Here is a 23,171-nt window from a genome sequence, read left to right on the forward strand (position 1 = left end):
CTGCTGGTCCAGGGACCACACTTTGAGAAGCGCTGTACCCGGGGCCTGGAGGACAGAGTATGTAACCCGACCTAGAGGTCAGAAGGGCTTCACAGAGGTGGGGGTGGTTCCAGCTGGCCTCGGAAGGATGGGTCGGATTTTCCTAGACGGGCAAAGGAAGATGGGGGCGTTTCAGGGAAATGAGGTGTGTCTGGCGGGGCGGGGGTTGGTGGTGGGTTGTGATTTTGGAGGGCTGGCCTGTAAGTGGAGAGTGAAGAAAGGGGCAAAGGTGGAGAATAAACTCTCCTGTGCCCATGGAGCCAGCGTCCACCCCTTGGAGGGTCTTTTGGTCTCGGGTTTCTGTAAAAGTGCCATCGCGTCTACGAAGGAAATCTCAGGGTGCTCTTTGGCCAAGAGTTGCCAAACCCGGTGAGGCTGTTCCACCCACTTCTGTGTCGGAATCTCGAAATGGGTTTGGAAGCTGCTGTACGTGTGTGATAGGAGTAAAGAGGGTTGGAAGCAAGAAGAAATGTGGCTGCGTCTCGCTTTCCATCTCTCCCAACTTAGAACACAGGCTTTCCGGTGGAACAAAGTCGGCTTTGTCCTGGGGCCCCACCGGCTTCGGGCGCCAGGAGGCCTGCTTTTTGCGGAGAGAGGGCAGCTCAGCCACACGGGCAGGGACCACACCCAGACCTACGGGCGCGGGCTCTGCAGTTCAAATCCTGAAGGATTTTAGGGCTGTGGTTGGATCAAGATTGAAATCAAAATGAATTTTTTACTTTCTTTCCACCTTGTAGCTTAACATTTTTAGCAGCCGTATTCCTGACCCTGAGCGTGGGTGGCTCACCTTTAGACTCCTAGAAACAGGAACCTAGAATTTGCATTCTCTCGTTCAACCAGTTTGGTTGGATAATTGCCTTTTCAGTTAGAAAACAGTTTTTACTTTTAGTCCTGGGTTTGTATTACATTTTGAGGCAAACATCTTTGATTTTACAGTCAGTGAATCTATTCTTAATTTCAAGTCTTAGATCATGAGGTGGAGGGAATTTGGGATAAGGTGGGGGGGGGGGCGGTCAGAGCAGAAGTACAAGGGGATTTTTTTCTCCCGAGTAATGCCCCTTTGTTGCAGTCCTTTGGAGAAATGTGCTGGAACATTGGTTTTGCAAGTAAATTTGGTTTGATGTAAAGACAGCAACTGACAGGAGTGATTCCTATATGAGAGACTTCTTTAAAACAAATTCAGTTTCAGTTTTTTGACAAGGGTGTGTTCTAGTTTCCAAGGAGCTTATTTTGACAGTCTTGATTCTTTGCTAAAGAACACGGAAGAATGACTAGTGCTGAGAGGGTGGGAGTTTGGGTTATCGACCCTCCTGGTGGCTACACTGTAGTGATTAAGAGTCTATATTGTGGTGATGGATGCTAACCAGACTTATTGTGGTGAGCATTTGCAATGTATACATATATTGAATTAATATGTTGTATATTTAACTAATATAATAATGTTATGTTCAATTAAATCTCAATTAAAAAATGATTATGAATGTTTGCATTTTGCAAGATGGTAGCACTGAAACTCAAAAGGAATTTTGCTTAATGATGAACACAGGCATCTGAAATACTGAGAAAATTGACTAAGAGATTAATTCTCAGCTGCACGGTCTAGTGGGGGAAGAGCACAGAGCTCAGTTGCCTGAGCTTGAATACCAGCTCTAAGACCCTGAGAAGCCACTTGTCCAATGTTAAGTGACTTCTCAGGGTCTTAGTGTCCTCACCTGTAAAATGGGCATATTATATAGTTCATCTGTCTTACAGGGTCATTGTGAAGATTAAATGAGTTAATATCTGTGAGGAGCTTAAAGCAGTGCCTGGTGCATGGTACATGAGTATGTATGGAACATATATGTGTGCATGTGTGTAAATGTTTATTAAAATAAATCGCTTTCCACAGACTCACAGACATAGAGAACAAACTTATGATTACCAGAGGGGAAGGCGGTGGGAAGGGGTAAGTTGGGAGTTGGAGATTTGTAGATACTAACTACTGTATATAAAATAGATAAACAACAAGTTTATGCTGTACCAAGCACAGGGAACTATATTCAATATCTTATAGTAACCTATAATGAAAAGGGATATGAAAATGAAAAACAATCACTTTTTAGATAAGAATGATGTTGAAAAAAAATGTTAAACTTTACTGACTTTTTAGCACAGAGCTATTAGCCCTCTTGAAACCCTACATAGTCTTTAATGTTCAATTTCTAGTTCTAGAATGTTCTCATTTTCTCTGTGTTTAGAGAAGATTATCTTAGACTTTGGAAAAGAGAAGAAGGCACTGGGGGTTTTCCTCAGAATTTAGTCCCTGACTGAAGTTAAATAGTTTGAGGGAAAAAAAGAGCAGGAAGAGTCTTCTAGAGGGTTGGTTCTGTGGTTTATAACTGTGGGTTGTAAGGCATTTGCTGGTTTATTAAGGGCTGTCTTGATAACATTTAAAAATTGCAGTAAATGTATATAAAATAGATAAACAACTAGTTTATAATGTATAGCACAGGGAACTATATTCAATATCTTGTAATAACCTATAATGAAAAAGAATATGAAAATGAATATATGTATGTATATGTGTGACTGAAATATTATGCTGTACACCAGAATTTGACATAACATTGCAAACTGACTATACGTTAATAAAAAAAGAAAGGAAAAAAATTGCAGTAGAATAAAAAATTTCAGTGCACCTCACCTGATAAAGGTAGGTGTCATGTAGGACATTGTGTTACATACTTGTGGGCTAGGTTTATCATTGGACCGTAACTCACTGCCCTCCTTTGTATCACCTGCCAGGATAGTGTCTCTTGTCTGCCTCTGCCAGTCAGTTCCAAATACCTATCAGTTTCACATGGGCTCTCGAATTAGATTTTCTAAAAAATATTTTCCCCCTTGCCCTAGCAACCAGGTGTAAGCTTGGGGTTTTAATACTTTTGGAATTTTTTTTTAATATTAAACTTTTCCTCATGGCACTTTGGTGAATTTTGAGGTTGCACATGATCAGTCCAGGGTCGGGGAGGCCTGATCCAAGAGTTTTAGGGATGTCATGCACAACTGAGAGAAGCATGCTTTGGTGTCATAACTCTTTGTTAGGATCAATCAAACAGTTTTATAACTTTGACTCTATGCCAGACATACAGTCTTTATAAATATTACCTCATTTGATTTTTATAATAGTATGAACTAGATGATGCCATCATCATCACCCCCCATTTTACAGATAAGGAAAGCTGAGGCCCCGAGGGCATGACTTGGCCAAGGCTGGGTGACTGGTAACTGACAGAGCTGGGATCTGAGTTCAGGCATTCTGGCTATAGAGACAGTGTTGACAGTCACTCTGCTGCATTATAAAATAAAACTTTTGAATTTTATTTAAAGCTAGTAATTAAAAAAATTGAAGTATAGTTGATTTACAAAGCTAATAATTTTGATTGAGGCTTTCTACTCATTGCTAAGTGGCTTCAGAGTTCAAACCTTCAGTGCCATCCACCTGCTCAAGCCGGGTCCTAAGGTTGGTTCTTAGGGTTGCACTAACAAAGTCCTACAAACTGGATGACTTCAAAGAACTCAGATTTATTCTATCACAGTTCTGGAGGCTACAAATCCAAAATCAAGGTGTTGGCAGGGCCTGGCTCCTTCTGAAGGCTCTGGGGGGTAGTCTGTTCCTTTCCTCTCTCCTAGATTCAAGGTCGCTGAAAATCCTTGGTCTTCCTTGGCTTGTTGGCTTGTCACTCCAGTCTTTGCCTCTGTCAGGACACCAGTCATATTGGAGTAGGGGCCCACTCTGTTCCAGTGTATCCTCATTTTAACTGGTTACAGCTGCAATGACCCAACTGTAAAATGTACACGTTTGCCAGATAAGGTCACTGTTATGGGCTGGACTGTTTATCTGCGTCCCCCACCTTCACATGTTGAAGCCTCAGCCCTCAGTAGTACAGAATGTGACTGTATTTAGAGGTGGGACCTTTAAAGAAGCAATGAAATTAAAAATGAGGCCCTTAGAGTGGGCCCTAATCCAGTCTGACTGTTGTCTTTATGAGAAGAGGAAATTTGAACATGCACAGTGACATGCATGAACGTAGAGGGACCACATGAGGACACAGTGAGAAGGTGGCCGTCTCCCAGTCAAGGAGAGAGGTCTCAGGAGAATCCAGCCCTGCCAAAGCCTTGATGCCAGACTTCCAGCCTCCAGAGCTGTGGGACAATAAATGCAACTTGTTGAAGCCACCCAGTCTGTGGTACTTGGCTATGACAGCCCTAGCCGACAAATACAGTCACACCCACAGGAAACAGGCTTAGGACTTCAGCATAACCTTTCTAGGGGACACAACTGAACCCATAGCGTCAGGGTTTGATTTCACCTTTCAGGTTAGGAGGGCCTTCAATGACCATCCTCAAAGAATGCTGGTTCTGGTCTCGGGGTATATGGAAGGGCAGCTTTTCACATCGTTCCAGCCTGGGTACTAATAAACATGCCTCCTGCGGCTTGGGGAGGCCCCTAGAGGCGGAGCTCAGCGGCTGACTCATCCTCCAAGTCTGCGGCTTTGAGAAGCACATGGGAACTTGCTGGTAGCAAGGGTTGTCATTTTAGGTAGTGCGCCGCCTAGAGGAGAACAGCGCCGCCTTCACCACCAGGGAAGGGCCGCTGACTTCATCCCTTTTAGAGATGATCTTCCTCTGACAGCCCGGCCAAAGCACTGGGGGTGGGTCTGGCGAGCACTGCTCGCCCCTCCCCTCCTGCTGGCCACGCCCCTCCTGCTGGCCCCTCCCCTCATATGGCCCGGCCCCTCCCCTCATATGGCCCCGCCCCTCCTCTTCCCCTACCTCTCTGGACTCTCAGGTCCTCCAGGGGAATGGGAGAGGCACAGCTCCCCTGGGGAAAGGGATGAGGCATCGCTATGAGGCGCCAGGTTATTTTTGCTTCCTTCCTGGGTGTGGGTGTTTGTGTTAACAGCGGCGGAGGAGGCGCGGTGACGGGCGCTGGAACACTTGGGTGCTGGCGGAGCGGGTGGGAGGTGGCGCCTGTGCCAGGCAGGTGACTTGGCGTTCACGTGGCCCCGGGGGCTTTGCAGGGCTCTGGGCGAACCGGATTTGCTCCTCTGTGCTGGGGATCCCATTCGGTCCTCCATGTCATATGTGGGGGCGCTGCCTGACCGTGGAGTGGTGGCCCCTTAATGGTCCCTGCGGGGGACCCCCATCTCAGCAGGCAAACTTTGGTGGCATTTCTGAGGAATCGTTGTTCGGGGTGCTTTCCATCCCCCCTAATCTCCATCAAATATCCCCCTGGTGTGTTTAAACAAGAAAATCTTGGGGAAGACAGTGTGCTCGCTCCCACATCTCTGGGGTCCAGTCTCAACTCGGCGCTCACTCCGCTAGAAGTACGTGTATGCATTATGTTGGAGGGGGCAGGGTGAGTTATTAGCAGTTAGCCCAGTTTGCTAACTGTTCTGTGATGTGTCATACCCCGAATGCCAGTGGTGTCCCCGTTGCCCTTCTATGGGGACAATCTGGAACTGTCCCGGTGGGGGCAGTTGGAAAAGCCCCCGTGGGATATTGAAACCCAGGCGCTTGTTTATCCAGCCCAAGAAAAGATGCACAAGATTGCTAGTCTAGGGCTTTTCCCACATTCAGCCCTGTGTTAGTTTCCTGGGCTTCAGTAACAAAATCCTCCAAGCTGGGTGGCTTAAACAGCTTACAGATTTATTCTCATAGTTCAGGAGGCTAGGAGTCTGAAATCAAGATGTTGGCAGAGTCCTCTCTTCTGAAGGCCCTAAGGAAGACTCCTTCCTTGCTTCTTCCTAGCTCCTGGTGGCTCTCAGCAATTCTTAGATTTCCTCTGCTTGCAGCTGCATTGTTCCAGACTCTGCCTCCTTTTTCACATGCCCTTTCTTTGGGTCTGTCTCTGTCCCCAAATTTCCCTCTGCTTGTAAAGATATGAGCCATTGGAATAGGGCCCACCCTAATCCAGTGTGACCTTATCTTAATTCAATCATCCACAAAACCCCAATTTCCAAATAAAGTCACATTCCCAGGTTACTGGGGTTAGGACTTCAGCATATCTGGGGGGCCTATTTGACGGACACAGTTGGGCCTACAACACCCCCCGCCATGCCATTGCGTTGCCACTCTAAAATGCCTTCCTGTAGTATGATTAATGTTACAGGCACTGCTGCCGGCATCAATTTTATTATTGTCTTTCTGTTTCTTTCCCTCTTATTTGAGCTCAGAGTCATTCTTTTTATTAAGTGTTCCCTTCTGCCCTCCCCTGATAAATCTTTTTAGTCATTATTTGCTTTGTCAGCCTCTGATGACAGCACACTTCTATCTGGACATTTCTGTGCCTTTCCAGGGAGGTGCACACTCTCCTTCAATCCTGCAGAGCACTCACCATGGAGACAAACAGGTATTTGCCTGTGATCCGATTCCTGTCTCTCTGTCTCACTAAATTGCAAACCCCAACAAGACGGGGGATCATGACTTTAGCTCATAATTGATTGTGCCCCTGGTACCTAGCCCGAGGCTGAGCATATAGCTAGTGTTTTTAAATATTAGTCAAATGAAAAAGAAAACTTGCTTTTCTATTAATTATGGTTAGGGAGAAGTGTGAAGTAATTTTAAAGAGATACACTTGCCTCCCCCCAAAATTAAAAATAGGATTACCATATGATCCAGCAATTCCACTTCTGATATATATCCAAAAGTATTGAAAGCAGGGACTTGAAGAGGTATTTGTACACCCATGTTCATTGCAGCAACATTCACAATGGCCAAAAAAGTAGAAGCAACTCAAGTTAACATTGATGGATGAATGGATAAATGAAATGTGGCATATATATGCAATGGAATATTATTTAACTTTAAAAAAAGGAAGAAAATTCTGACACATGGATGAACCTTGAAGACATTACATTAAGTGAGATAATTCAATTACAAAGAGGAATTCTGTATGATCCCACTTATATGTGGTACCCAGAATACTCACATTCACAGACATAGAAAGTTGAGTGGTGGTGGCCAGGGGCTGGGAGGAGAGGAGAATGGGGAGCTCTTGTTTAATGGGGACAGAGTTTCAGTTTTACAAAAAGGAAAGAGTTCTGGAGATGGATGGGGTGATGGTTGCACAGCAATGTGAATGTACTTAATATCTCTGAGCTCTGCACTTAAAATTGGTTAAGATGATAAATGTTATATTCTGTGTAGTTCCACCCTCCTCCCCGAGACCAAGTGATATGGAAGGATGCAAAAAAAAAAAAAAAAAAAAGCCCCAAAAAACCCCCAAAACAAAAAACCAAACCCACATTTCTGTGCATGTGCTATGTGTGTGAAAGAGAGTGAGTGGGTTTGGAGAGTGTTACAGAGGAAAGGAGGGGAGAGGTGAAAGGGGAGGCAGCCTGGGGAGGGGAGAGGGGAAAGCATCTGAGTGGTTACCAGTGCATCTGAGTGGTTACCAGTGCCTAGGGCAGTAATCTGAGCTCTGTCTCCAGCTAGCTGTGGGATCTTGAACAAATCAGTCATTGCCTGTTGTGGGCATCAGCTTTGAAAGGGAGTGGGGATAGTAACCTGGGAAGATCTTTCCAGCTCAAAAGACTTCAGAGGTTTTTAGCATCTGACCAGGTAACGCTGATGCACTGATTTTTTTCCCTCCACGGTTCTCTGCAGTGTCTGTCCTCGGTGGGGACTCTCCCAATCCTGCTGGCTCCAGAGGGTCCCAGTTTGCAGGAATTATCTTCCAGTCAAGAATTCCCAGTCTTTTTAATGGCACCCGTTAATTTGGTTTAAAAAGAACACATGTATTTTTTTTTTTCTCTCAACCTCTCTGCTTCTATCCAGTTGCCAGGTCTCCTAGTTTTAAAATTTCCTTGGCCCCTTATCTTTCTTTTAACATTTATATTTGGTCTTCTTGGCTTCTAATTATTCATGCTACTCATAGCAAATTGTGTGTATAGCTAAGCTTTTTTGCATGACTTAGATCATCAAATCCTTATGTCAACACTGAGGTAGATTCATGATCTCTGTTTTATGGACAAGGAAACTGAGTGGTTAAGTAGCTTGCTTGGCCTTGAGGTCACCCAGCTAGTCAGTGGTCTAGTTGTGTTTGAACCTGGTTTGTTCTGAGCTATGTACGCACCGTGGATACTGCTCTAGGCAAATGCAGTCCTTCTGTGTCCTAGGTCCCTTTATGGTAGGGACAATATCTTTTTTATTTTTGGTACTTCTGAGATCTCCAGTACCGGCCTGTCAGGGACTAATACAATTTTTTCGAAGGTACTCGCTCATTTGAGTGATGGTTCCTGTCTCTCTGTGTCAGGGAAGTCATATCTCTAGTGCTGAGCAGACACAGTAGTCAAGTTCTTAGCTTCTGGGGAGAAGAATTAGTTCCTCTACAAGTTTCCTTTATGGACTAAAGGGCAGTTATTAGCAAGTGTGGTGTCCTGTGAAAAATGCAGGCTAATTTAACATCTGAAAGGATGACTCCGGAGCTGAGCCTAGGAAAGCCCAACGGGGCTCCCGCGTTTCCCCTCCGCCGCAGAACCTCCCAGCAGCCTTTTTCCGCACCCGGAGACCCACACATGCAGAACTAGCCTTAGGTCCACTGCTTTGAGCTAACAGGGAAGTAGGAGGTTTCCCAGCTCTGGAAGCTTACATGTTGCAGTCTTCTCAAAACTAGCAGAGAGAGGCTCTTGATCCTAGCTGTACATATTACTTCCATTTCTTAAGCCAGCATTTGGGAGCTTGGAGGGATGGGGTTTGCTCTCAGGGTGGCCTCCAGTAGGGAACTCGCATCATCAGAGCCACCTTCTTTTTGATAAAGTGGTAACCCATCCCTGGAAAGTATAAGGAGAGTGAGTTACCCCAAAGGAGTGGATTCTTTGCTCTCCGCTGACATACCCACTCTTCTGGATGTGCCTTTGCGTGTCCATGAAGATTAAATCAATCTGCTCCTTTGCCAGCAAATGTGGCTAATCTCAGGCTGATCAGTTTCCCCAGCAGGGCTGTTGTTCCTGTAGTTCTGGGTTGCCCCATAGTGCAATTGTAGGCAAGTGAGAACCTGTAACTCCCTTAGCAAGTCAAGACAGACAGCAGATCAACCATCAGCGTGCTCATACGTTGCTTGGAAAGGGGTCACGCTTCCTTTGGAAGATTCAGGCTCTTGTTTGCTGTTGGATTGGGCACAGGTCAAGAGGAGAGATGGTGAATCTTTTATCCATTTGCAAGGGATACCGGGTAAGCATTAGAGATCTGCTCTGGGAAAGTGGATGGGCTGATCCCAACTCTTCCATTGGAACACCTGCAGTACTTAGTGTACTGAGTCATCCTGAGAATTGTAAAGTTGGCAGGGGCCATAGTTCGCCCTCCCATTTGATAGTTGAGAAGACATCAGCTCTCTGGCAATTTGGCAATAAGTTCTTCCATGGAGTGGGCTGGAGTAAGATCTCTCCAAAGTTGTGCGCCACCTTTGCTAGAATGTCCTGGTCTGTAGTGGTCATGTCCTCAGCTGTGAGGTGACGGAGATGGAAAAATGGCCTTCTAGAAACTCGGGGCGGGGGACAAAGAAGAGGCATGTACATGAGATTCAAATAATACAGAAAGGACTAAGCTAGAAGTTCTTACACAGAGAGACCCTTGAGTCACCCTTTCACGTTGGCTTCATGCTCAGTGAATCTTGGTTTCTTGCGCGGAGTCTGGGTCCCTCCAGGTTGGTGTGTGGAGTTGCTCATCCAGAGGGTGTATTCACACCACCCGCACTCAGAGCAGGTGGTGCAGACGATGGGGTGAGGGCAGGCCCTTGTGGTGAGAGCACTGGGAACAGGGGCTGCCTCTCTGTGGGGTGGGGTGGTGGGAGTTGGTCTGCCCCATCTTTGAAAGCTGAGTGGTACACTTTGCCGTGTAATTGATTTCATTGTTGCCCTCCCGGAATGCATTTGATTAGGACCCAACTCTTGTACTCTGAGTGGACCACCGCTAGCAAAGCCTTTTGCGATGTTCATTTTGTCTTTTGAAGACTCAACTTGCAGGAGTTTGGTCCTGAGTTGTGAGCAGGTCTCCTGCCTTACAGGTGTTCATCGTTGTGGGTGGAACAGTGTACGGAGTGCCCTGTGGGGGCAGAAGGCCTGGTCAGTCCATTAACAGGAACAATTTTTGTGATTTGGGGTCATTCTCAGTGCCAGTTTTCTTGTCTATAAAACAGGTCGAGCACCCAGATGATCTCTAGCAATGAACAGTTGTGACTGTAAGATTCCTGGACTTTCCTCTCTGAGATCTTCCTTTTCCTCTTCTACAATTTTCCCTGTCCCATTTTTCAATTGTTTCTTGCCAAGGCAAATTCAGCATCCTAACTCAGCGAAGAGGTTCGAATGTGAGGATTCCTCGCTTGACTGATTGCCTTTCCTTAAACTTCCTTTGCTCTCCCTCAACAGGAGAGGCTCCTGAATAGAAAAATGGCAGGCAGCCAAAGCTGGAGATTTCCGCCACCTGGATTAGAAATCCTTGAATAATTAAGATCCGAGTGTTAAGAGAAACTTTGAAATGCATTAGAGGGTGCACTCCAGGGTGAACCAGGAAACCAAAGACAGATGATGTAGGCAAAAACCATCTTAAGACAGCTTCTTGAATTGAGCAGAAGCTCCTCTCACCTGATCCATTATCTCAGTGTCACAGTTTTCCTCTTTCCTCCAGATGGAATCCTATCCCTAATTCTGTCTTCTGCCCTAGTGCTCGGTGCTGCCCCGGATGGGTGGTGGTGGTGGTGGTGGCAGAGGAAGAAATCAGTGCCTTTTTATTGCTTCCTGGCAGTGATAGTGGGTCCCGGAGTGTCTGTCTGGTATTTCTCCCTTTACTGTTCTCTTAAGACATGTCACCTGGTGGACTGGTTTGGTGACCTTATTAGAACCAGCACTATGGAGTCATTAATTCCGCAATTACATTCCTTGACACTGGAAATTTCCCATGAGCTCTCAATACAGCTAGGTGAAAGCTAGAAAATCTGGTGGAATGGGGAAGAGAGGGGAATAAAAACAGTGGTCGAAGCTGTGCCCACTCTTAGTGAGTCTTACTCCAGTTGAATTTTATCAGATAGCTGATAACCAGGGCACACCTATCCAAACAAGTGGCTTTTTTGTTACTGGTTCAAACCACTTAATGGATTTTGTGGATTCCAGTGAGAATGCTCTTTGTGTTGATGGAAAAACAGGTTGTCTTAGTCCATTTGGACTGCTCTGACGAAACACCAGAGACTGGGTGGCTTCAAAACAACAGAAATGTATTTGGAAGCTGGAAGTCCAAGTTTAGGGGCTGGCATGGTGCGGTGCTGGTGAGGGCCCTCTTCTGGGTTGGAGGCTGCCAGTGTCTTGCTGTGTTCTTTCCTGGTGGAAGGGCTGAGGGGGCTCTGTGGGGTCTCTCTTACAAGGGCACTAATCCCATTCATGAGAGCTCCACCCTTGTGACCTAAGCACCTTCCCAAGACCTCACCTCTCAATACCATCATCTTAGGCATTAGGAGGATTTCAACGTATGAATTTTGAGGGGACAGAAACATTCAGACCATAGCGCAGGTAGAGATGGAAGACCAAAGAAAGGTCTGGGCTCGGGCGACTTTGGCTGGGTTTCATTCAAAGTCAGACCCGGGTTTCATTTCCATTCCTTCTAGCTACAGAGTCACCTCGAAAGTGATTTTCTATTTCGATTTGACTCTTTTCATCCTGATTGACCTGTGCTCAGCTGCTAGCAGATTGTATTAAAAAAGATCAGGGCACCCTCCCGACCCCCAACAAGAAGTAGCCACCAAGCTTTTTTTTAAAGTACAGTTGATGTATAATATTATATAAATTACAGGTGTGTGATATTTGCAGTTATCAAAGTTTATACTCCATTTAAAGTTATTAAAAATACTGGCTGTATTCCCTGTGTGCAATGTATCCTTGTAGCTCATTTTATACCTAATAGTCTGTACCTCTTAACCCCCTCCCCCTATCCTTCCCCCTCCCCCTTCCCTTTCCCCACTGGTAACCACTAGTTTGTTCTCTGTATCTGTGAGTCTGCTTCTTTTTTGTTATATTCACAAGTTTGTTGTATTTTTTAGATATCACATATACGTGATATCATAGAGTATTTGTCTTTCTCTGTCTGACTTATTGCACTTAGCATAATGCCCTCCAAGGCCATCCATGTTGCTGCAAATGGCAAAATTTCATTTTTTATGGCTGAGTATTATTCTACTCTCTCTCTCTCTCCACACACACACACACACACACACACACACACACACACACACACACACACACACAATGAATCTTCTTTATCCATTCATCTGTTGATGGACACTTAGGTTGCTTCCATATTTTTACAATTATAAATAATGCTGCTATGAACATTGGGGAACTTGTATCTTTTCGAATCGGTGTTTTTGTTTTTTTCAGATACATACCCAGGAGTGGAATTGCTGGATCTATTTTTAGTTTTTTGAGAAACCTCCATACTGTTTTCCATAGTAAATGGCCAGCACTCTTACAGAGGGGGCATGTTTCAGGGTCTCCAGGGGAAGCAGACTGTGTGTGGGGTGTGAGCCTGTCTCTGCCATGGTGGGGTTTGTGGTCCTGACCTTCGGGACTATATTAGAAGATCTTTCTTTAGCTGTGTCTTCCTCCTTCTGGGAAGAATGAAGAATGCGCATGGTGGCTGCTTCCAGCAGGAAGAGGGCAGGGAGGAAAAGGAGGCAAAAGAGAAAAAAACCTGAGAGATACCTGTGTATTTCTCACGTTTCTCCGTCTTCTGCAAAGGCTTATTACTGGAACTCACCTTTCCTGGGATGTTATTTATTACTTATATTTGTAAAAGTGTCCTACATCCTCAGGCGAGTCAGGAATTTCAGTTTTCATTACAAGAGGGAGTGGAAGGAGGATGTGTTAGTTCTCCAGGGCCGCCGCAACAAAGTACCAAAACCAGATGGCTTAAAGCAACATTTATTCTCGCAGTCTGGAGGCTAGAATTCCAAAGTCGAGGTGTCAGTGGGGTTGGTTCCCTCTGGAGATTCTGTGGGAAAGTCTGTTCCATGCCTCTTCCCAGCTTTCAGTGGTTGCCAGCAATCCTGGGTGTTCTTGGGTCGTAGGCGCGCCACTCCAGCCTCTGCCTCCAACGTACATTTTTGGCACGTTCAACCCATAACCGAGGCTTTATGTGCTGAGTGTGATGTCAGCAGATGAAGCAGGAGGGCTTTGCTGGCCGAGGGTCCGCTACATGGCAGGCGCTGTGCTAGGTACTTCGGTTTCACCTGCTGCTTTGTGAGGGCAGCTCTGAAGGTAGGTGGTGTTTTTTCCATTTTGTAGATGAGGAAACTCTCAGAAGATCAGTCACTGGCCTGATCACTTAGAGCCCGGCAGGGAGAGCTGGGCTGGAATCCAGGTTTCTGACAGCAAGATGCTCTTTCCGTGTACTGTGCCCTTTCTTCTCTGCCGCTGCCTGTCTGTTAACGTACGTCACCCACACGTGGACGCACCTTCTTAGGACACTGGAGTAGCACTCGGGGCAGAAGGGAAGAGTGCATCTTTTGTTATTTGTAATTGATGTTCATCTTCCTCCACTAGTCTGAGAGTTCCTTAGTCTGTTACCTTTACGTCCTGGGAGAGAAAGATCCTTTTTCACTCAACTTATACTCTGCTTTCTTACTATCCCCCTACCCCTATTCAAATGCAAATGTCAATTAAATTTCTGATTACAGTTATGTGACAGTTTCAGACACAAACACACACACAGGTGTGGCCACCCAACTACTCCCCCAAAGCACTAGAGACTGAGTAATGGAGCCAAGATCTTGGCCCTTAGAGCAGCTATGGGTTTCCTTAAGGGAGAGAAAGGTGTCTTGGGGTCCTCTGCCTGGTGTTCTGACAGCCAGAAAGCCAGATGAGCTCTGTCCCCCAAATACCCTATCCCACCTACAGAGATGCTCCCTACTCTCTCTGGCTTCCTCAGAGCTGGTATCTTCTTATCTTCCTGTTGTTGTCTGAGAACTTGCTCAGTCCCCATGAAGTTTAACAGAGGGTGAGTCTAGACAGGTAAGAAGGTCCATTTCCCTATTCTGAATTGCCCTTCACTGAAATCCTGTATGATCATCTCAGAAACTCTTAAAAATGTTACATAATCATTTACAATAGCCAAGACATGGAAGCAACCTAAATATCCATTGAATGATGACTGGATAAAGAAGATGTGGTGTAGAAATACACTGGAATATTACTCAACCATAAAAAAGAAAACATAATGCTATTTGCAGCAACATGGATGGATCTGGAGATTGTCATACTAAGTGAAGTAAGCTAGAAAGAGAAAGAAAAATACCATATGATATCACTTACATGTGGAATCTAAAAAATGAGACAAATGAAGTTATTTACAAAACAAAAACAGACTCAGACGTAGAAAACAAACTTATGATTACGGGGGGAGCAAGGGAAGAGGGTAGGGAGGGATAAATTGGGAGTTTGAGATTTGCAGATAAATACTACTATAAATAAAACAGATAAACAAGGTCCTACCATATAGCACAGGGAACTATATTCAGTACCTTGTAATAGCCTATAATGAAAAAGAATATGAAAAGGAATATCCACACACACGTTTATGTGTACAACTGAATCACTATGCTGTACACCAGAAATTAACACAGCATTGTAAATCAACTATATTTCAATTAAAAAAAATTGTGTAGATTCAAGACTGGCTTTCCTTCAGTGACACAACCACTGAATTGGCTTGAAGGCATGATCTCCAAGGGCGGGCAGCTGCTGCTGAGGGCAGTTGGACATTGTTTATATTTGGGTCTGCGCTGTTGAGGGGTGGGTTTCCACCAGCCCCCAGAGCTGTTCACCAGGGCTTCACAGGCTGTCCTGGTCAGACGCAGGGCAGATGGACTGTGTGCCAGATGATTAAATCTTAGAATCACATCACACCAACGTGGAGAACAGGGCTATGGGGAATGGTCTGTTGTAAGTAGATTACACAGTTTATTTTAGGGGAAATTTCTATCCAATTTAGGTTGAAACTTGATAGCACATACTTTCCAAGCCCCCAGCTCTGCTTGTCTGGATCGCGCCCTTTCTAAACAGGCAGCTCTCCAAGCACAGCGGCCCGTGGGGTCACATCTGGACAGCACCCTGCCAGGTGGCTTTAATTCTGTTTTCTGTGTTTCTTTGGGCTGAGCTACCCCAAAGCAGACCCTTGCACCATCATTTTCCTTAAACATTGTTTTCAAGGTAATTTTCTTTTGTTTATGTATATATTTGAATAGGTAATATATTCACGTAGTTCAAAATTAAAAATATACGAGTTTATAATAAAAAGTTTCTCTTCCATCTCTGTCCCCCAACTACCCTATTCCTCTACAGACAAGCTACTAATGTTTCCAGGTTCTTATGTGTCATTACAGATATATTACACCGAAATTACTACATATCTATGTGTGTATAACTATCAATATATGCCTATGTAGCTATATATCTTTTTTCCCCTTTTCCTTGCTGCCTTTTACACAAATGGTAACACTCCATACTTCCCATTCTGCATCTTTTTTCCCCTCGTTTAACACTGGATTTTAAAGATCTTATCAATACATAGCTTCTGCCTTCTTGCAGCTATTTGTTTTGATATTATTTCAAACTTACAGAAAAGTTGCAAAAATCATATAAGCTTTCATTATACCTTTTACCCAAATAGCCCAGTTATCTGCATTTTGCCCCATTTGCTTTTATAATTCTCTCACCATGTATATAAATATACATCCACACATTTATCCATATATAGATGGAAAAGTATATATACATTTGTCCATGTATATGGATAGTCTGTTCACATTTATCTATATATCTATCTCTCTCTCTATATATACACACACACACACCTGTTTTTCCTGATCCGTATGCGAGTAGAGTGCATTGGAAACATCGTGTCCCTTTGCTTTGAAAGTACTTCAGTGTGTCGTCTCTAAGAACACAGACACCCTCTTACATAAGCAGAGAACCTTTAATCACGTTTAACTGCTCTTTTCTCCAAGTCTGATTTTATGTTGATTGTGTGGGTAAGTGTTCTTGTTAATTTGGGGACCAACATGCTGTAACTTCTCTGTTGTAGGAGAGTAGGGGGGTAAAGCATGTCATTTCATACTGAGCCTAGGAGATGTTCTTTCTTGGACCTGTAGCCCTTCCCCGCTCTGGCCTTTCTGGTGGTTTTTGCTGGTCAGCCCTCCCTCTCTGCGGGCTCCGTATCTGTGGGTTCTGCACCCGCTGACTTGAACCACTTTGAGCTGCAACGGATGTGGATCGCGCGGATATGGAGGATTGACGATACTACGCCATTATACATAAAGGACTTGAGCACCGTGGATTTTGGTATCTGTAGGGGTTCCTAGGACCAGTCCGCCATGGCTATCGAGGGACAGCAGTACTTTGCTCGTCTTTGCTCCGGGACAACGAGCAGCCTTTATTGGGACCAGGAGGATGGAATGTCCCTCTTAAAGATGTGCCCCATCTCTCTCCTTCTTGGATCACTTGTAGCAGAAGATGGAGGCAGGAGGAGCGTCCTGGGGACGTTTTATGTTATTATTTAGTTGCAGTGTGCATTAGGAGCCTGTCAAAAGTACAGAAAAAATTAGACCTGCCCAATCTCTTCGAACAAGAAGTGTAATTCAGTTTAACAGGTGTTTGTGGAGCTGGCCACTCCGTGCCAGCTGAGCTGTCAGCCCTGGGTCCATACACCGGGCTCCTGCCCCCAGCTGGTGCAAAGGTCTCCACTGTCCCTTCTCCAGCTCCAGACCTTCACGCCCACGGCTGCTGGATTCGTTTTTCTAAAGCGCAGCTCCAGTGTGTCACTGCAAAATCACACTTCACTTAACCTTCCCTCGCCTGTCAGCCAAGGCAGGTGCCTCAGACTGGCATCAAGTCTCACCAGGTCTCACTGTTTAGTTTTCTTTTTTTTTGGTTGTTGTTTGTTTGTTTAACTCATGGGTTACCTGTACATACTCTGCCTTTCAGCCCAAATGGATACTAAACACTATTCCCAGAATTATTCTTACAGTTTTCTGTTTCTTTGCCTTTGCTTAAGCTGTTCCAGCTCTCTGAAAATGCCAATCCACCTAATTCTTCATCCGTCAAGAGCCGTTTCCAGTAGCAGCTCTCTCTTGACCCCTTTCTTGAAATTCTCAACTCAAGCTCTCTTCCTCTTTTAAAGCCTTCTATTATTTCGTGTCTTTTTTAAATCATTGGTTGGTTGTGTGCCTTAGATGTTTGCGTATTTAGCCCTCTCACACCCCTGTCCCTCTGATTAGATTACAATTCTTCAAAAGGCTGAAATTCACCCTCCTTCCCACTCTCTGTCACTACCCCTGTTCCAGAAAGAATTCAAGGCTGTTGAATTTTCCACAGACCTGCACTGCACCTGGCATGTAGTTGGCGCTCAGATATTTGCAGGATTCAGCTTAATGAAAGGAAGAAGGTCACTGAGCGGTTTTGGTAAATTTACACTTGTAAATACTGGGGATGTCTGGGAGTGTGCATATATCCATTGCCAAACAACTTTGTTTAAAAATGTATACATATTAACTATTGACTTCATTAAAAACGCAACTTCATCTAAACACACCTTAAGGATCTTTATCTAGCCAAATTCAATTTTTTTTTTTTTTTTTTGGCTGAGGGGTTAATTAGATTTATTTATTTATTTTTGGAGGAGGTACTGGGGTTTGGACCGAGGACCTTGTGCCTGTTAAGCATGCCCTCTGCCACTTGAGCTATACCCTCCCCTCCTCTAAAGCCAAATTTAATTCTTGTCTTCTCACTGAGCACATGTGCACTTATTTTAGAATCGGTATATATGTAATGTGACACATGGATATTTTTTCACTTAACATTTCATATATACACATATTAATTATTTTAAATGCTTGAGTAGTCTCAGGAAGCTAGTTCCTGAAGAATAAATCTACAGGCATATAGAAGAGATGTCTTCTGTCTCGTCAGATGGTGTTATCATTTGTTACATGTCTATTTTCTGAGGCTAGAAAGCCTTACGTGAAATTCATATCTTTAAGAAGATGATTTATGTACTATTATCTACTGCTTGTGCTTCTCACTCAGCTCCATTCCTGAAAAAATTGCCCTGAAATTTTTCCTTTCTCCAAGTCTTATAGATTCATGAGTCAGTTTATTTAAAGTCTAAATTCAGAGAAGACTTTCAGCAGCTGGTAGTCTATGAATTGCTAAAGCTGAAGAGAGAAATGTATAAGATCTTTCAAATCCTCGCTTTCATTGTGCTTCCCATGTGGCCTCAGAGCACCCATTTTCTACCTCTTGAATGTGTCTTGAAGGGTATCAGCTGCTTCACCTTCTGTTTGGATTTAGCTACAATCAGGGCACAGAGGAGGCAGAGTTGGGAAACAGATTGGTAATTGACAGGAAGACATTATGAAGGTTCTAGTCACGTGTCCTGTCACTGCCTTGCTGGGGATCTAGTCCCTACCATCTGACACATTCTCTTTCAGCATTAAGGAGTTGGTAGGATCTCAAACACTTAGTAGTGAACCTTGGTATAGGATTCTATCAGTGAGGATGTTTTTGATTGCTAGAAACAAAAGACCTAACTAAAAGTATCTTAAAACAATATGAGGGATAGTATCTTACATTGATGGTTCCAAGGTTAATTTGACAATTCATGGATGGCATCAGAATTGAGTTCTTTGGTCCCATTTTCTTGCTCCACTATCCTCAGTGTATCTGCTTGATCCTGGGGTGATTTCTACACAGTGGCAAGGATGGCATCTGGAGTTGGAACATTGTAAGTAAGTGCAACAGTACTTCGTAAAAAAAATGGCAGACATTTCCTCCAGCTTGCCTTTTTTCCCCCATAGGCAATGAAAACTCTTCCCAGAGCCACCAGGTGACGTCTCCTCTTGTTCTATTGGCTAGCACTGGATCACATGGCTGGCTGTAACCCAATCACAGGCAAGAATGCCCCTGATTGGTTCATGTAAGGCCTAATGCGGGTTGGGGGAGGCAGTTCTCCAGTCCACTTGGCCTTGAGAATGTGCACCTGAACAGTGAGTATTCTGTTGGTAAGGAGGGCGGCACCCAGAAGTGGCTCTTGGGATGACAACTGTTGACATATTGTTAATTTTTAAAGATCAGTCTAGGCCTGCTGATGGCCTTCAAAAATTTCTTTTGTACACCAGAAACTAGCACAACATGGTAAATAACTATACTTCAATTAAAAAAAATTTTTATTCCTTGCCTTACCCAAGGGTGATGCTTGGATATTTTGAATTTCTGCATTACTGGGTATGATATCTTCCTGAAACTTTAGGCTATCTGTAAGAATTTTTTATGGCTATCAAACTACTTAATCATTTTACATGAGGTAGAGTTAGAGGGGCCCTCACAGTGACCCCACGTCATGCTAAGAGGGGGAGAATGACCTGCCTTTTTTTAGTTAACAGGAAGGATGACAAAAAAGGTGCATCAGATAATGGGCATCTGTGCATTGTGTAGGTTTTTTGTGCTTTTTGTTTTGTTTTGTTTTGTTTTCAATGGTGGGAAGAGACTTTAAAATAATGCAGATACAAATTCTTTGGGAAAAAATAGGAAAAGCAAACTTTTCTGAGTCCCTTAGAATTCTTTCCCTTTTTTCCCCCCATTAAGACAAACATTCACACAAGGCCCTGGATTAAAAAAAGTCTTCTTTTTCCCCTCAATCCTATTGGTTAATAAAATTGTTGAAAGGAAATTTCAGTGATCTGGAAACCTGATTTTTCTGGAAGCCGTCTTTGAGCCATTCCAGCATGGAAACAGCCATGCGTGCCGGGGGGCTGACCTCACAGCCCGTGGCTCTTCCCCTCTGAGCACTTTCCGCTGTGAGATGGATGAGGAGCTGACAGGCCGTCTCCGACTCAGGGCAGCATCTGTACTCAGGAGCAGATCCCTTGCAGGTGTGCGGTGTGCGTGGCCTCTTGGGGGTGGCTTCCCCACACCGGCTGTCATCGAACCAGGATGTCCCCTCAAGTCTGGCAAGCGGGGTCACCGCCTCTTTCCTCGGCACAGTTATTATTACCTTAGAGATGGATACGTACCCGGCGCCAACGGCAGTCTTGAAATCTGTGCTTGGCAGGAATTCTTTTTTGTTTATTATTTCTTTCCTGTCCATAAAAGGTATTTTTGCTGGTGAGGATGTAGAAATACAGGAGGGTGCAGGGAAGAAAACAAAAGTTGCCCAAATTCCACCACTCGCGAATAACTGCTGTTAACATTTCTGTCTTTTTACCATCTTTTACCTCCTGCATCTCTGTCCTTCCTCCTTTCTTTCTCCCTTTTTCTTTCTCTGTCAGCACTTAATGAGGATCGCACAGAATATGGATATAATTTTGTATTTTTACCCTAGTTAATACACTGTCTGGAGTCAGATTGGTTGGATTCAAGATCTCCTCTAAGCAATGTGTGACCTCTATGTGCCTCAGTTTGCTAATCTGTGAAAGGGGGCGAACGCTGTTGAGGGTGCATTGTGAAGATATCCATGGAGTGGTCAGTCTGGTGCCAGCGTTAATGTCACCTTATGTCTTGGTGACCAAACCCCTCACAGCTTTCCGCAGCCCCGACCCCTGATGCTGTACAGTAGGACTGAAAACCCTGGCTTCTGGCAAAGGGAAGCAGGACATCCTGGGCAGCTTAGAGCAGGGTTTCTCAACCTTGGTACTGTTGACCTTGCAGGTCCTAGGCCTTGCAAGGCTTTTCCCACTAGAGGCATTAGCACCCCTCCTCCAACTCCAGACATTGTCAAAATCGCCGTGGGTTGAGAACCACTTGACTACTAGACTACTCAGAATTTATTGCCCGTGGCCACCCGGAACAAAAGTGATCGGCGCCTTTGAGGGTCAGACACTGGCTTCTCCCACCTGCTTTCCCAGTCTCTGAATATCTGTCATGCATTTGGTTTGAAGGGTTGAAGCTGCAGGACCCAGCTGTCCTAGAACCCAAGGAAAGACCTGCCTGTGGCTGAGACACCATGTCACAGCCAGGGCCACTGCCTGTCCTTTCCTGCCCCAGATTGAGATGCCCATCAGGTGAAGGGGCCGCACCACAGGAAGGTCCCTGAGCAGCGATGTGACTCTCGTTCTGTCTCAGGCTGTGGGCAAGGCAGCGTCTCACAGTGTGCTTCTGCTCCAAGACTCCTCTAAATCAAAGACCACTGGGCTCTAATGGGCCTCAGGCCCCCCATGAGGAAGCACAGCCCAGCCCCTTCCCTTTTCCACCGAGAGCACGGGAACAGGAGCCCTCTGTGGGGCCAGGCTGCTGAGCTCAGTCACGAGGAGCAGTCAACTGTAACCTGCATGGTTCAAGCACCGCCCCCAAGCCCTGGGCTGCAGTGAGGACACAGAGCATTTGTCAAACGTAAATGAGGTGCTTCGTAAATCTCGCAGCGGATGCTCCCTTGGCCCCTCTTGTCCTGACTCTGAAGGATGTCCTGGCCCAGCAGGACAGTCTTTTCACCTGCCTGTGGTTCTCCTCGGACTTAGTGGCAGGATGATGGTGGCACCGCTGGCCTCCAGGGGGCGGTGGGGAGTTTTCTGAGGCCACCGACCAGCTGGCAGAGGGCAAGGGTTTTCATTCTTTCCCAGAATGATTCAAAGTGGAAAATGGTGATGATCCAGTCTGGATGGCCAAGAGGCTCCCCATCCTCTTGTGTTGGCAGTGCAGCCAGGCGCCTCTCCACGCGCAGCCCAGGTGGTCCGGGGGTGAGACTCGTCCTGAGGTGTGGATCATCGGCAGGTAGAGGACTGGAGCTGATTTCCACGCGTTGATGCGCAGCTTATCCTGATGGCGTGACGAGGACGGCCCCTCAGGGTAAGCGAGTGAGAGCACCTGGAACCTACGTGTGCTTAGGCGGCAGCGCAGAGCTCAGAGGACTGGCTCTGGAGTGGGCTGTGACTTCCCCTCCCCGACGGTGTGACCTTGCATGGGGAGACTCACTCTCTTTGTGCCTCAGTTTCCTCATCTGCAAAATGGGGGTGATAGTAGCTCCTTCCCCTCAGGAGTGTTCTGAGAATTGAATGTGCTTAGATCCATATCTGGCCCATGGTTAGCAGTCAACTGTTGTTGAACTCTTGGCTCTGTGCTACCTCCCTGGGACACAAAATGTGCATCGTGTGCACTGGATAAAGGGCAGGCTGTCTTTGGGGCTGTGGGAGCTGCACAGGCCGACCTCAGCTTTGGCTCCAGACCACCGCAATAAAGTGAATATTGCAATACAGTGAGTCACGTGAATGTTTTTGTTTCCCAGGGACTAAAAAGAATGGTTATGCTCTACTGTAATCTAAGTGTGCAAGGTACATACCTTACGTCAAGAGTGCTTTTTTTGCTAAAAAATGCTAACCATCACCTGAGCCTTCAGTCGGATGTGTCGCACTAGTAACATCAAAGATCCATGATCACAGGTCACCATGATAAATATAAAAATGAAAAAGTTTGAAATATTGCAAGAATTACCAAAACGTGCTGCAGGGATGTGAAGTGAGCAAATGCTGTTGGAGTAACGCTGCCGATAGACTTGCTCGACCCGGGGTTGCCACAACGCTTCCATTTGTAAGAAATGCAGTGTCCGTTCAATGAAGCAAAGCACGGTAATACGGGGCGTTATTATAAAACGTCTGCACTGAGGCTCCTGGTGCAGCGGCGGCTGCTCGTCCAGTACAGAGAATAATGTCCTTAGAAGTTTGCGGCTCGAGGTGTGGAGAAAAGGGAACCCTCCTACACTGTTGGTGGGAACGTAATATAGTGCAGCTGCTATGGAAAACAGTATGGAGGTTCCTTAAAAAAATTAAAATAGAGTTGCCCAATGATCCAGCAATCCCACTCGTGGACGTGTATCTGGAGAAAACTGCAAGTTGAAAAGATACATGTAATGCAGTATTCACAGCAGAGCTATTTATAATAGCCAAGGCAGGGAAGCAACCTAAATGTCCATCAACAGATGAATGGAAAAGAAAGATGAGAGATATATACACAATGGAATCCTACTCAGCCATAAGAAGAATGAAATAATGCAATTTGTAGCAACGTGGGTGGACCTGGAGATTATCATACTAAGTGAAGTAAATTAGACAGAGAAAGACAAAT

The 23,171-nt window shown here is 45.2% G+C and overlaps 1 protein-coding gene across 1 annotated transcript in view; it reads left to right on the forward strand.

Annotated features, from left to right (window-relative positions):
• The window catches only part of TIAM1 (TIAM Rac1 associated GEF 1), a 331,093-nt gene that overhangs the window by 36,354 nt on the left and 271,568 nt on the right, over positions 1-23,171 (forward strand).

The sequence above is a fragment of the Camelus ferus genome, chromosome 1, assembly GCF_009834535.1.
Source record: "Camelus ferus isolate YT-003-E chromosome 1, BCGSAC_Cfer_1.0, whole genome shotgun sequence".
In the NCBI taxonomy this organism is placed as follows: domain Eukaryota; kingdom Metazoa; phylum Chordata; class Mammalia; order Artiodactyla; family Camelidae; genus Camelus; species Camelus ferus.